General features: G+C 43.7%; 1 long non-coding RNA gene across 1 annotated transcript in view; it reads left to right on the plus strand.

The window, feature by feature from the left end:
* Positions 1-928: 928 nt before the first annotated feature.
* The window catches only part of LOC129346787 (uncharacterized), a 36284-nt gene continuing 22599 nt past the window's right edge, over positions 929-14613 (plus strand). Inside the window, exons 1-2 of the long non-coding RNA XR_008598934.1 lie at positions 929-1010; positions 7963-8045. This is a non-coding gene — a long non-coding RNA (uncharacterized LOC129346787). The remainder of the gene's footprint in view (positions 1011-7962; positions 8046-14613) is intronic.

A 14613-nucleotide genomic window follows, 5' to 3' on the forward strand; every position in this document is an offset into this window, starting at 1 on the left:
AGAAAACAAAGCAATGTCATAGAATAGCGTAGCTGTGGCTTTATGGCAGTTGCTTTTGAACAGGTACTTGAAAGCCCCTGGCTATCCCACGTCCTCCCCAAGAAGCCTTTCACTTTCTCTTTGCAGAGGTGCACAGGATCACTTCATGAGCTTTCGGTTCTGTCTCCAAGTCACTGAGTGGGAAGTGCAGAGCTGACAGACAGCAAACCCTCATAGAGTTCTCAAGTCAAGAGGTGGACAGTGGTGGTTTGCCATTGCCTGTCTCTGTGTAGCGACCTAAGACTTCCTCGGTGGTCTCCCAGCCATGTAATAGACCAGGGCAGTGTTGCTCAGCTTCTGGGACTAGGCTAGCCTAGGCCATCCTGGTCAGGGCCCAAGGCATTTGCCTAAACATTTTATTCTCCCTGCTACCCTGCTCCATGAGTTTGTTTGTTTCATTTATATCTCACCATTCTCCCCATTGGAGGCCCAAAGCAGCATACGTTGTTCTCCTCTGTTTCTTCTGCACAACAGCTCTGTGAGATACACCATGGGCCCAGGGGCTCACTGGCTAGTTCTTTGTTGTCTGCTTAACCTGCCTATAAGGCAAAGAAGACGTTGCCCATACCAAATCTGGTTTAGCAAATTGTGTGTGCTGCCCTGGGCCCCTGGCAGGAAGGACAGAGTTTAAAATGTGAGAGGTTTTTTCTTCTAGACGGCCTTTGACATCCAGGCCGAACAGTTCAGCCCACGTTTGGGGTACTCTGACACTGAGGGTCTGAGGGGGTGTTGTGCTCTTGCCCTTGTGGCTGCAGTGTCTTGGAACCACAGTCTTTTTCCTTGTGTGTCGTTTTCAATGAGTGCCATATCTCCATTGACAGAATCAAAGTAAGAGCCTGGGATGAAGATCATGATCTAAAATTCCACATGAAGCTGCATTGCAAAATGGAATTGGATGACTTTGCAGGAGAGGCAAACCATTATTACAGCAAGAACCCTCACCGGTGAGATGAGCGTCTGGTACAACCTCGGTATGTAACTCACTCTTTCAATTTCACATCCTGAAGCATCTCCCTTGCTTGGGGTTCTGTCAGAGCCATGCATGCCTCTTGTGTGCTAGAAACCTCTTGGGGTTAACTCCACAGTTGAAAAATGATGAGTTTTTGCTTGCATCTCTTTGGAAGTGATGGGTGGAGAGTTGTTTGGTCAGACTAGAGATTCCCAACTCGTTGGGTGTTGTTGGCTCTTTGGGATTTGTGACATTCCCATCCTCCTAAATGGCATAAATGTTGCAATAGCATGTAGTGCTACTGTCAATGTAGTATTTTAAATGTATGCAGAATTTCATTTATTTACAAGGTTTCTGTGCCGCCTCTTCAGAGTCCTGCTCGAGGCAGCTCACCAGTAAAATCACCCTAATATTCCAACAAGCCATTAAAAGCCAGCCACTGGACATAAGCAGCATAAGACCTATCCATAAAGCAGAATCAGACCATTAAAAATCTGGCAAACCCACCCACCTACCCACCCCTTAAAAAGCATGGACAAACTTGTGTGTTTTAGCCTGACGCCTAAAAGAAAGTGAAGCAGGTGCCAGACAAGCCTCAAGGAGGAGGGCATTCAGAACATGCCCCAAACAGGTGTCGATTTACTAATACATTTTATCTTTGTGGTGGATTTTAATTATTGTAGATAGCTTTGGGAGCCAATATTGGCAGAAAATTGGATATTAAAGACTAAGTGGCCTTAAGCAAATCACTTCCAGCTTTTCTTAAAGAATATTTGCTTCAAAGTTTTCTCAAGGCTTGGGCATCTCATTGTAAAAGGAAAAAAAGGAAAAAAAATAATTGTTCAGAGCATCATGCTAAATCAGGATTTCTTTCTCAAGAATGAAGAGTGAAAAGTGGCTTGGAAGGCTTGATTTAAAGGAAAATCAAAAAGAGTCCAGTAGCACCTTTAAGAGTAACCAAGTTTATTGTAGCATAAGCTTTCGAGAATCAAGTTCTTTTCGTCAGATGCATGGTACAGAAACTGGTCAAATATAGAAGAGGAGGGGAGGAGAGAGAAGATGCAATTGGGGGGGGGAGAGAGGGAGGGTGCAACCAAAACATTCCTTTGCTAGTAAATGTACAGTGCAATCCTATGGAGAGTTACTCCAGTCTAAGGCCATTGACTTCAATGGGCTTAGACCGGTGTAACTCTGTGTAGGATTGCACTGGTAAACATCTCCTTTTGGTGTTGGGATCAGTTGGCTTGTGTGAGGCTTCAAAGGAGTTTGCCTTGTTAGTTTGTGGCAGCAAAACAGCTAGACCATCCAATTTCAATGCAGTATAATTGTTCAGAGCATCATGCTAAATCAGGATTTCTTTCTCAAGAATGAAGAGGCTATTTTGAGACAATTTTCTATTGATAAAAAAGTGGCTTGGAAGGCTTGATTTAGAGGGAGGAGCTTCATTTAGTCCAGACGTCAGTGCTTCATTTTGTGCAAACACTGAATTGTGGTCGAAGGCTTTCACGGCCGGAGAATGATGGTTGTTGTGGATTTTTCGGGCTGTATAGCTGTGGTCTTGGCATTGTAGTTCCTGACGTTTCGCCAGCAGCTGTGGCTGGCATCTTCAGAGTTGTAGCACCCAAAGACAGAGTTGTGGCTGTGAGCCACATGTGAGCATTTTTCCAGGTCATTGAACTGCAAATGCTTTGTCTACTCATGTACACAAGCAAGCTGTGTCTACCTCCTCTTTTTAATTCAAAGCAATACGAGTAATGGAAGAATTTTAGTTTTATATTTCCCTTGCCCTTTTAGGGATAAATCCTTCTAGAGAATTGGTTTTATGCAATATTTAAATGAATTTAACATTCAGGACCTGAGTGTGGTTTGCTCTTGTTGCCTTGTCAGGAATGTGAGAGTGTTCTCCTTTTTGTCTACTATCACCAAGGTGCTGCCACGTGTCTTGCTTAGGCAAGCCTTCTTTTTAGGGCTCCCCGTAGTGTTCAGGTTCATGGGTGTGTGCTGCTTTGAGGGTTCATTTAGAGTAATGGGAGTTAGCTTTGGAGGCAAAAGCTGACCAGGCCACTGCATGTTACTAAATTCTTTTTTGTGAAGCTTGCAAATATCCCTGATTGGTTTAAAGGCCATTATATTCTCTGGTGTTGAGTGGGGGGAGGGGAGAAGTGGAGCAAAGCACATGCGGTATGCTGGAAAGGCAGTGAACTTCAGCCTAAAAAGGCTTCCATGTGAGACTCTTCAGACTTGTCAGAGAAGCTTGACCAAAGGGTGGTTTGGTGTTATGTGTTTTTAATTCTGCCTTGTGTTGTATAAATCCTAGGCTGCTTGTTAATGGGGGCGTTGTGTGTGCCTGTTTGACATCCATTGATTATTTTGGTCTCTGTGTTAGGGCAGTGGTGTTCAGTGTGGGACAGGTTGACACATGTGCCAGGCAGTGACTGTTCGTGGGACTCAGCAGCCCTAACCAAAGCATCTGAATGTGTTCCACGATGGGGAAATCAGGTGGCCAACACTGATCAGCTCGTGGCTGTCTTGATCTGCAGAGAGAGGCCAAGCTAAGGGGGAAGATTGGGTGCTCAGTGACCTTCTGGGGTGTGCCTTCTGAGTTCTTGGCTAAGGTGGACTGGTGTGAAGCTTTGAGCAATTAATTTGTTTTACTTGTTGATGTTTTCTTAAAACTGGACACCATTAAGTAAGACACACAAGGCGCATTTCTCTTTCCTCAAATATCCTCTGTTCTAGTTAATAACCTCACTGTTGGTGGTGCTGGTGAAGAAAGTGCCTCCTAGTTCTTTAATTTCAGAGTCCATATTAGAGCTGCTAAGCATTGGAGGCGGTCAGAAAATAAGACCCTTTGGAGGACGTAGTTTGTAAGTAAATTTTGAAAAGAGCTAATTTCTACTAAAAAATACCAAGCGGTGTCATATATGGCCTTGATTCAGGCTTGCAGATAAAATGTGAGCAAAAGCTCCCATTACAATGTGCTGTAGATCCAGGACATGTATAGATTTGTTCAGCAAACGTGGCTGTTCGGTAAAGACTGTCAACCATGTTTGAAACACTGTCCTGACCCACAATACTACAGAGAGTTACTGTTCCCCCCCCCCCCAATAAATGTGAGTAATATGTATGGTACCTTGACATGGATAGCGCAGGCAAGCCCCACCTCTTCAGATCTTGGACATTCAGCAGGGTTAGCCTCGGTTACTAATTGGGTGAGAGACTTCCAAAGAAGACCTAAATCACTATGCAGACTCCAGCACCATCAGTCAGCTACGAATTGCTAGCGCTGTCCACCACCACCAGTATGCACACCGTTCCAGGTGTCCCAGCAGCATTCGTTCTCAGACCTGGCAAGGAAGCATTGTAAAGTGTGAAAACATTGTCCTGAGTGAGAGGGGGGAAAAAGATGCGGGATTTCTGAAAATAAAACATTTCCAGAATTTCTCTGCAAAACATTTGGATGCTCTAAACAGAATGTGATCTGTTTTAGCACATTTGTTTTGACTTTCATTTAGTAAACCTTTAAATATACCCCATGTTCATTTTATGCCCCCTAGCAACAAATTCTTGAACTGAAATATTTGATTATGGAAAAAAACAGTGTGTTTTATTTTTTACATTTACATTCAAACTTTATCTGGAAATTATTGTTATTCGAGTAATACTTGTAAAGTTTAAGGCAATATTGCATGCACTTCTGTTACATTGTTTAAATCTTTGAAAAAAATTGATTGATTTGGGGCGTGCTAAAATTGATTAACACTAACTTTAGCACACCACAAAACGAGCATAAAAAGTTTCCTACTCATCTGTTTCAACAGAATGCAACCGTCTTGTAGGGAGGCCTCTGTTGGACTCTCACCCTCCTCAGCATCATTCGCATTGCTTGTTAGTTCCATATCAGGTCGGTGATCGAAGTATCCCATTTGCCATGTGAGATGAGACATAGATAAAAATCTGAATTTCAGTTTTGATTTGACTTGTGCAGCAGCCAGTTTAAAAACTTGATTTTTTAATTTGGATTATTGTATGCGTTTGTGCCACTGCGCCCCATTTTCAAGTCAATAAAACATACCTGTACACACTCATACATTCTTTCTAGGGATAGTCATGTAGAAACATTAATCTCAACTTGGACACTGCCGAACTTGCTTAATACTGTGTTGGCAGTGGCATTCGTTCACTGTTGTTAGTTTGATGAAACAATGAATCTTTAGTCATGGAAAATTTGCTGTAGAAAACTAAATACCACAAAATTTTCTGCCCTACATCTTTTGAAAATACATGCATAAATGGGATCTGGGACTGCAGAATAAAATATCAGTTCTTAATACTAGAATGGTGACTAACAGCCCAGCATTGATGTGCCAACCCAGTGACGTTAAACTTCTTGAGTTGTGAGCACCTCGTACTGTTCAGATGTCATAGACTGAAGTTTTGTGTAACTAAGAGCTTAACTCAAATCCTTTCAGAAGCTCATAGAAGAATTTAAAAATACAGGCATAGAATATTTGACTGTGAAGACCTGAATTCAAATTTATATTAAGGCACTATATTGGGCTCACTATAGACCTTGGGGAGAATCTCTCCTTGTCTTTATTACCTCACAGCGTTGTTGTGAAGGTAAAGCAAGATAACCTCATGAGTTAGGGGAATATACAACACAACAATCAAAGAAGAGTGGCGGAGACTTAAAAATTGTGCCTTAAAAAGTGTAATTTTTGCAAGTTCTGTAATCTTTGTAAGCCTGTATAACAACAACAACAATAACAATAACATAGGATTTATATACCACCCCTCAGGACAACTTTACACCACTCAGAGCGGTGTACAAAGTATGTTGCTATTGTCCCCACAACAATCGCCCTGTGAGGTAGGTGGTGCTGAGAGAGCTCTGAAAGAGCTGTGACTGACCCAAGGTCACCCAGCTGGCTTCAAGTGGAACCAAATCCACACGCTTAACCAATACCACAAACTGGTTGTGCCTGGTTGGCATGATCAAATGTGTTGTTTTACCTGCTCTGTTTTCTTCTCAATATGGCACACAGCCTGCTTTCTCTTTAGAACCACAAAAGATCCCCCCGGCAGCTAACAGAAATAGAAGTGCAACATTAAAAATGCATGTTGCTTTGTTTTTTGTAAAATGTACTGTTCTGTACTTGGCTTGGCATAGTTTTTATCCTTCTGCTGTCGAGATCAGCTTGTATGCATTGCAGCACGTGAGTTCAATTTCATATTTTATCAATGCTCTTGACTCTGTTGTACTGGCATATATGACGTGGTTGGAATTAGGCAAATACACAGACATTGCCATGCAGTGGTTTCCACCCATAGTTACAAGAAAACTAGTTATTTTTCAAACCCGAGAGAATTCTTCCTTGGCTAAATGGCATAGCTGGTTTGGGGAAGGATATGTTGTTCATTGTCTCTCTGAAAGCATCAAACCTCTTTATTGTTTAAATGTCTAGCTGTACAAAGTACTTTACAATTCTTGCTCTACAGCATTGATGGTGGTTTCACTATCAAGATGCACAATTGAAGCTAATTTCTCAGAGCTTTGTAGCTTAGTGAGCATATGAATGCTTGCCTCTGAAGATGGGGACTCTCACTTGTATTGTTTTTGTCAAATTTAATGCTTTCCTTGGAGGATTACGTAGGGGTCACACGTGTTCTCCCTTCCAAGGGCTCTTGCCAAACTAAACCTGCAACAGAACTGCATCAGGTACCTTCAGACCATTCCGTAGCCCTAATTATTGCATTGCTCAAATGTAATTTTTCCTGCATTCTTTCTCTAGTAAAGATTGTACATGTAGCTTTCAAATGCACAAATCTTTTCCTTTTATAAGTTAGTGTTGGCTTTTTTTACTTAACAGCTGGCTTCTCTGCTTCTTCTAGAATAGTAAAAGCAGACAGCAGATATTCTTTTTGGTAGTGGTTAGGTTTTTTTTAAATCTATAAGGGTAATATTTTAAAAGGAGGGGGTATTTTATTTCTCCTCTTACTGTTTGTAGTGAATGGCTAGTATGGGATAGTTGTAAAGTAGGTACAATTAAGAAGAAAGACTCACTGGAAAATGCAGTAATGCTAGGGAATGTGCAAGACAGTGGGAGAAGAGGAAGAACTAAAAGGAAATGGCTTGGCTCAATAAAGGAAGCCTCTTCCACTAGTTTGCAAGATCTGACCAACTCAATTAACAATAGTACGTTTTGGAGGTCCTTCCTTCATAGGGTTGCCATCGGTCGGAAGTGACTTGATGGCACATAACGCACATTTGTAAGCACCAACTTGGGTTGATAGCATCGGTTACTGCTTGTGTTTTTAAACTTGGACAGTAAATAAATTCAAAGTTTATTTGCAGTGGTAATTTTTTTTCTTTGTAGGAGAAATTGTATCCCTTTCTCTTGATTCTTGTGAGCATTGTGTCCAATTTTCTGGTCTTGTAAAACTTATTGCAGCCTACTGTGTTATTGCAATCAGCATCATTGCAAGGGTTTGTGCAAATTAAATGGCAATGTTTTTTGTTTTTAAATGCTCTCTGCCCCAAACAAGGAAGGCAAATGTCTTCATTTTAGCCTGGATTTTTGACAGGATTTTGTCAACTATTATTTGCACTCTTCTCTGTTTTTGAATCTGAACCCTTTTCTGAGAAGAAATTGCATCTTGGAGGTAGGAGCACAACCGTGACAGTGAGATTGCGGTCATTTGTGAAGGGACCTGTGGTCAGGCCTCGAGCCAGGAAACCCTTTTCTATCACTAATATATATTTATGACACTTTAATTACACTCCCTCTTGGCAGTGTTTTTCTACCCGTCCTAATAATGGGCTGTCGAAATAGCAAAGCACCGCAAGAATAGAATTCAGAAGAGATTTTTATGGATTTATCAGGCAGAGTAATTTTAACATGCTCCCCCCCCGCCCCCGAGGGTCGGCCTACAAGTCTTAATATTTATACCAGCTAACTTTTGCCTTTCAGGATACAGAACTTGGTTGGAGGAGGGGACGTCCTTTTGGATTTTATCCACGGCCTGCTAACTGCTACTTTCAGCCATGGAGTCGGTAAATACTTTGCTGTCTTTTTACTTAAGCACTTTCTCCTTGATCAGTGTAATAATTTATATAAAAGTGTATATGAAATGAAGATACAGATATGATAGTGATGCGCTCTCCATTCTTCAATACAAATATTTGAATAGAACTTGAGAGAATGGCTGAGTTGGAATTGAGAAAAAAGTAAAATATTTGGGTATTGTTTTGAAAATATGAATTGTATGTTGTATCAAAATAATTATATTAAGAACTGGAATGAAATTATAAGCGATCTAGTGAGATGGGAGAAAATCAACTTGTCAATTTTGGGGGAAAAGGAGCCATGATTAAATTGAAAGTTTTACCCACAATGTTATTTTTATTCTAGACAATTCTGGTTTTGACAATGAAAGCACCCTACCACATACGAATACAAATATTTCTTGCTGCTTGGAGGAAGTTGGAAGGGATCTCCAGGGTCATCTAGTCCAACCCCTTGCGTAATGCAGGAAGTTCACAACTAACCCTCCTACACCCCGAGTGAACCCTGCTCCATGCCCAGAAGACGGCAAAAAACATCCTGGATTCCTGGCCAAACTGGCTTGGAGAAAATTGCTTCTTGACTCCCAAATGGTGATTGACATCTCCCTGGGCATGTAAGAAAGGGCCACGAGAACTATGCACTGATGCAACCCTTCCTGCCCTCCCCCTCATGCTCTGCTTTGGTTCATAGAATCAGCATTGCTGTCAGAGGGCCATTTAGCCTCTGCTTAGATGATTTGAACCTGATTTCATGTAGATATTGTGGAGGAAGGCATTTTTGCTAATTTGCATTTTAATGGATTTTGTAGTCTGCTTTAAGAGTTATATGAAAACGCTATAAAAATCTTCCCAGTAACGATTTTGATCAAGAAGCTCAAGTGCAATGATTCCACTTCAGTAAGTGCCACTTTTTAGAGCACCCTGTTTCACTTCTGTTCTTTGAAATAAGGTTCAAAGCAAGGTGTGCTGAGCGAGGTGTGTCTGCTGCTCAGACTGTCCAAAAGACCCTCTGCTTGGACAACAGTCTTAAGCAGAGACATTGTGATTTCATCTGATGGTTGTGAGGCTGTCCAAAGAAAAAATAGAGGGGGAAGATGGTCCAAACAACATTCCCAGTGGTATTAGGCCGTGTCCTGTATAGTGATTTTTTTGAGTCTCCAGCTTTTGATTGATTGCCTGCAGCTGTTTATTTTTAATGAGTTTATTGCTATGTTTCAGTTTGGATTTTATCTAAGCTTTACAGTTTGCTTCTTTTTCATGCTGAATGCGAGTAGAGCAGTGAGAGGCAGTTTTAGTGTGCAGGGACACCCTGAAACTTATCTCACTGCTGCTATAGCAATCTGTAAGAGAGGCAGCATTAATCAGTGCTCCCTCCACTCATGAATATGCCTTTTTACACACTGAGAACATATTGCAGGCAAAACTTTGTGAAGAGGCAGGTTAGTGTCCAGGGAGACACTGAACACTCTCTCACTGCTCTATTAGCATTCTGCGCGAAAAAGAGCATTGCAAAAAGACTCATGGCATAACAGAGAGGCAGTGTAGTACAGTGGTTAGTGTCCTTCCCTCAGTTCTGCCACGGTGCAATTCTCTCCCCTCCCATAGTGGGTTTGGACATACTGAAAACTTACTGCAGGCAGGATTGTGGGAGGGACAGTGAGGGAAGGACACTAACCACTGTACCACACTGCCTGTCTCTTATGCCATGAGCGGGAGAAGCCTTTTTGCAATGCTTCTTTTTCATGCTGAATGCTAGTAGAGCAGTGAGAGACAGTTTTAGTGTGCAGGGACACCCTGAAACTTATCTCACTGCTGCTCTAGCAATCTGTAAGAGAGGCAGCATTAATCAGTGCTCCCTCCACTCATGAATATGCCTTTTTACACACTGAGAACATATTGCAGGCAAAACTTTGTGAAGAGGCAGGTTAGTGTCCAGGGAGACACTGAACACTCTCTCACTGCTCTATTAGCATTCTGCGCGAAAAAGAGCATTGCAAAAAGACTCATGGCATAACAGAGAGGCAGTGTAGTACAGTGGTTAGTGTCCTTCCCTCAGTTCTGCCACGGTGCAATTCTCTCCCCTCCCATAGTGGGTTTGGACATACTGAAAACTTACTGCAGGCAGGATTGCGGGAGGGACAGTGAGGGAAGGGCACTAACCACTGTACCACACTGCCTCACTCCTATGCCATGAGCGGGAGAAGCCTTTTTGCAATGCTTCTTTTTCATGCTGAATGCTAGTAGAGCAGTGAGAGACAGTTTTAGTGTGCAGGGACACCCTGAAACTTATCTCACTGCTGCTCTAGCAATCTGTAAGAGAGGCAGCATTAATCAGTGCTCCCTCCACTCATGAGTATGCCTTTGGACGCACTCAGAACTTATTGCAGGCAAAACTTTGTGAAGAGGCAGGTTAGTGTCCAGGGAGACACTGAACACTCTCTCACTGCTCTATTAGCATTCTGCGCGAAAAAGAGCATTGCAAAAAGACTCATGGCATAACAGAGAGGCAGTGTAGTACAGTGGTTAGTGTCCTTCCCTCAGTTCTGCCACGGTGCAATTCTCTCCCCTCCCATAGTGGGTTTGGACATACTGAAAACTTACTGCACGCAGGATTGTGGGAGGGACAGTGAGGGATGGACACTAACCACTCTACCACACTACCTCTCTCTTATGCCATGAGCGGGAGAAACCTTTTTGCAATGCTTCTTTTTCATGCTGAATGCTAGTAGAGCAGTGAGAGACAGTTTTAGTGTGCAGGGACACCCTGAAACTTATGTCACTGCTGCTCTAGCAATCTGTAAGAGAGGCAGCATTAATCAGTGCTCCCTCCACTCATGAGTATGCCTTTGAACGCTCTCAGAACATATTGCAGGCAAAACTTTGTGAAGAGGCAGGTTAGTGTCCAGGGAGACACTGAACACTCTCTCACTGCTCTATTAGCATTCTGCGCGAAAAAGAGCATTGCAAAAAGACCCATGGCATAACAGAGAGGCAGTGTAGTACAGTGGTTAGTGTCCTTCCCTCAGTTCTGCCACGGTGCAATTCTCTCCCCTCCCATAGTGGGTTTGGACATACTGAAAACTTACTGCAGGCAGGATTGTGGGAGGGACAGTGAGGGAAGGGCACTAACCACTGTACCACACTGCCTCTCTCTTATGCCATGAGCGGGAGAAGCCTTTTTGCAATGCTTCTTTTTCATGCTGAATGCTAGTAGAGCAGTGAGAGACATTTTTAGTGTGCAGGGGCACACTGAAACTTATCTCACTGCTGCTCTAGCAATCTGTAAGAGAGGCAGCATTAATCAGTGCTCCCTTCACTCATGAATATGCCTTTTTACACACTGAGAACATATTGCAGGCAAAACTTTGTGAAGAGGCAGGTTAGTGTCCAGGGAGACACTGAACACTCTCTCACTGCTCTATTAGCATTCTGCGCGAAAAAGAGCATTGCAAAAAGACTCATGGCATAACAGAGAGGCAGTGTAGTACAGTGGTTAGTGTCCTTCCCACAGTTCTGCCACGGTGCAATTCTCTCCCCTCCCATAGTGGGTTTGGACATACTGAAAACTTACTGCAGGCAGGATTGGGGGAGGGACAGTGAGGGAAGGACACTAACCACTGTACCACACTGCCTGTCTCTTATGCCTTGAGCCGGAGAAGCCTTTTTGCAATGCTCCTTTTTCATGCTGAATGCTAGTAGAGCAGTGGGAGACAGTTTTAGTGTGCAGGGGCACACTGAAACTTATCTCACTGCTGCTCTAGCTATCTGTAAGAGAGGCAGCATTAATCAGTGCTCCCTCCACTCATGAGTATGCCTTTGGACGCACTCAGAACATATTGCAGGCAAAACTTTGTGAAGAGGCAGGTTAGTGTCGAGGGAGACACTGAACACTCTCTCACTGCTCTATTAGCATTCTGCGCGAAAAAGAGCATTGCAAAAAGACTCATGGCATAACAGAGAGGCAGTGTAGTACAGTGGTTAGTGTCCTTCCCACAGTTCTGCCACGGTGCAATTCTCTCCCCTCCCATAGTGGGTTTGGACATACTGAAAACTTACTGCAGGCAGGATTGTGGGAGGGACAGTGAGGGAAGGACACTAACCACTGTACCACACTGCCTGTCTCTTATGCCTTGAGCCGGAGAAGCCTTTTTGCAATGCTCCTTTTTCATGCTGAATGCTAGTAGAGCAGTGGGAGACAGTTTTAGTGTGCAGGGGCACACTGAAACTTATCTCACTGCTGCTCTAGCTATCTGTAAGAGAGGCAGCATTAATCAGTGCTCCCTCCACTCATGAGTATGCCTTTGGACGCACTCAGAACATATTGCAGGCAAAACTTTGTGAAAAGGCAGGTTAGTGTCGAGGGAGACACTGAACACTCTCTCACTGCTCTATTTGCATTCTGCGCAAAAAAGAGAATTGCAAAAAGACTCATGGCATAACAGAGAGGCAGTGTAGTACAGTTGTTAGTGTACTTCCCTCAGTTCTGCCACGGTGCAATTCTCTCCCCTCCCATAGTGGGTTTGGACATACTGAAAACTTACTGCAGGCAGGATTGTGGGAGGGACAGTGAAGGAAGGGCACTAACCACTGTACCACACTGCCTGTCTCTTATGCCACGAGCGGGAGAAGCCTTTTTGCAATGCTTCTTTTTCATGCTGAATGCTAGTAGAGCAGTGAGAGACAGTTTTAGTGTGCAGGGGCACACTGAAACATATCTCACTGCTGCTCTAGCAATCTGTAAGAGAGGCAGCATTAATCGGTGCTCCCTCCACTCATGAGTATGCCTTTGGACGCACTCAGAACATATTGCAGGCAAAACTTTGTGAAAAGGCAGGTTAGTGTCCAGGGAGACACTGAACACTCTCTCACTGCTCTATTAGCATTCTGCGCGAAAAAGAGCATTGCAAAAAGACTCATGGCATAACAGAGAGGCAGTGTAGTACAGTGGTTAGTGTCCTTCCCTCAGTTCTGCCACGGTGCAATTCTCTCCCCTCCCATAATGGGTTTGGACATACTGAAAACTTACTGCAGGCAGGATTGTGGGAGGGACAGTGAGGGAAGGACACTAACCACTGTACCACACTGCCTGTCTCTTATGCCATGAGCGGGAGAAGCCTTTTTGCAATGCTTCTTTTTCATGCTGAATGCTAGTAGAGCAGTGAGAGACAGTTTTAGTGTGCAGCTGCACACTGAAACTTATCTCACTGCTGCTCTAGCAATCTGTAAGAGAGGCAGCATTAATCAGTTATCCCTCCACTCGTGAGTATGCCTTTGGACGCACTCAGAACTTATTGCAGGCAAAACTTTGTGAAGAGGCAGGTTAGTGTCCAGGGAGACACTGAACACTCTCTCACTGCTCTATTAGCATTCTGCGCGAAAAAGAGCATTGCAAAAAGACTCATGGCATAACAGAGAGGCAGTGTAGTACAGTGGTTAGTGTCCTTCCCTCAGTTCAGCCACGGTGCAATTCTCTCCCCTCCCATAGTGGGTTTGGACATACTGAAAACTTACTGCAGGCAGGATTGTGGGAGGGACAGTGAGGGAAGGACACTAACCACTGTACCACACTGCCTCTCTCTTATGCCATGAGCGGGAGAAGCCTTTTTGCAATGCTTCTTTTTCATGTTGAATGCTAGTAGAGCAGTGAGAGACAGTTTTAGTGTGCAGGGGCACACTGAAACTTATCTCACTGCTGCTCTAGCAATCTGTAAGAGAGGCAGCATTAATCAGTGCTCCCTCCACTCATGAATATGCCTTTTTACACACTGAGAACATATTGCAGGCAAAACTTTGTGAAGAGGCAGGTTAGTGTCCAGGGAGACACTGAACACTCTCTCACTGCTCTATTAGCATTCTGCGCGAAAAAGAGCATTGCAAAAAGACTCATGGCATAACAGAGAGGCAGTGTAGTACAGTGGTTAGTGTCCTTCCCTCAGTTCAGCCACGGTGCAATTCTCTCCCCTCCCATAGTGGGTTTGGACATACTGAAAACTTACTGCAGGCAGGATTGTGGGAGGGACAGTGAGTGAAGGGCACTAACCACTGTACCACACTGCCTCTCTCTTATGCCATGAGCGGGAGAAGCCTTTTTGCAATGCTTCTTTTTCATGCTGAATGCTAGTAGAGCAGTGAGAGACAGTTTTAGTGTGCAGGGGCACACTGAAACTTATCTCACTGCTGCTCTAGCAATCTGTAAGAGAGGCAGCATTAATCAGTGCTCCCTCCACTCATGAATATGCCTTTTTACACACTGAGAACATATTGCAGGCAAAACTTTGTGAAGAGGCAGGTTAGTGTCCAGGGAGACACTGAACACTCTCTCACTGCTCTATTAGCATTCTGCGCGAAAAAGAGCATTGCAAAAAGACTCATGGCATAACAGAGAGGCAGTGTAGTACAGTGGTTAGTGTCCTTCCCACAGTTCTGCCACGGTGCAATTCTCTCCACTCCCATAGTGGGTTTGGACATACTGAAAACTTACTGCAGGCAGGATTGTGGGAGGGACAGTGAGGGAAGGACACTAACCACTGTACCACACTGCCTCTCTCTTATGCCA

Source organism: Eublepharis macularius, unplaced genomic scaffold, assembly GCF_028583425.1.
Source record: "Eublepharis macularius isolate TG4126 unplaced genomic scaffold, MPM_Emac_v1.0 Eublepharis_24, whole genome shotgun sequence".
Lineage (NCBI taxonomy): Eukaryota > Metazoa > Chordata > Lepidosauria > Squamata > Eublepharidae > Eublepharis > Eublepharis macularius.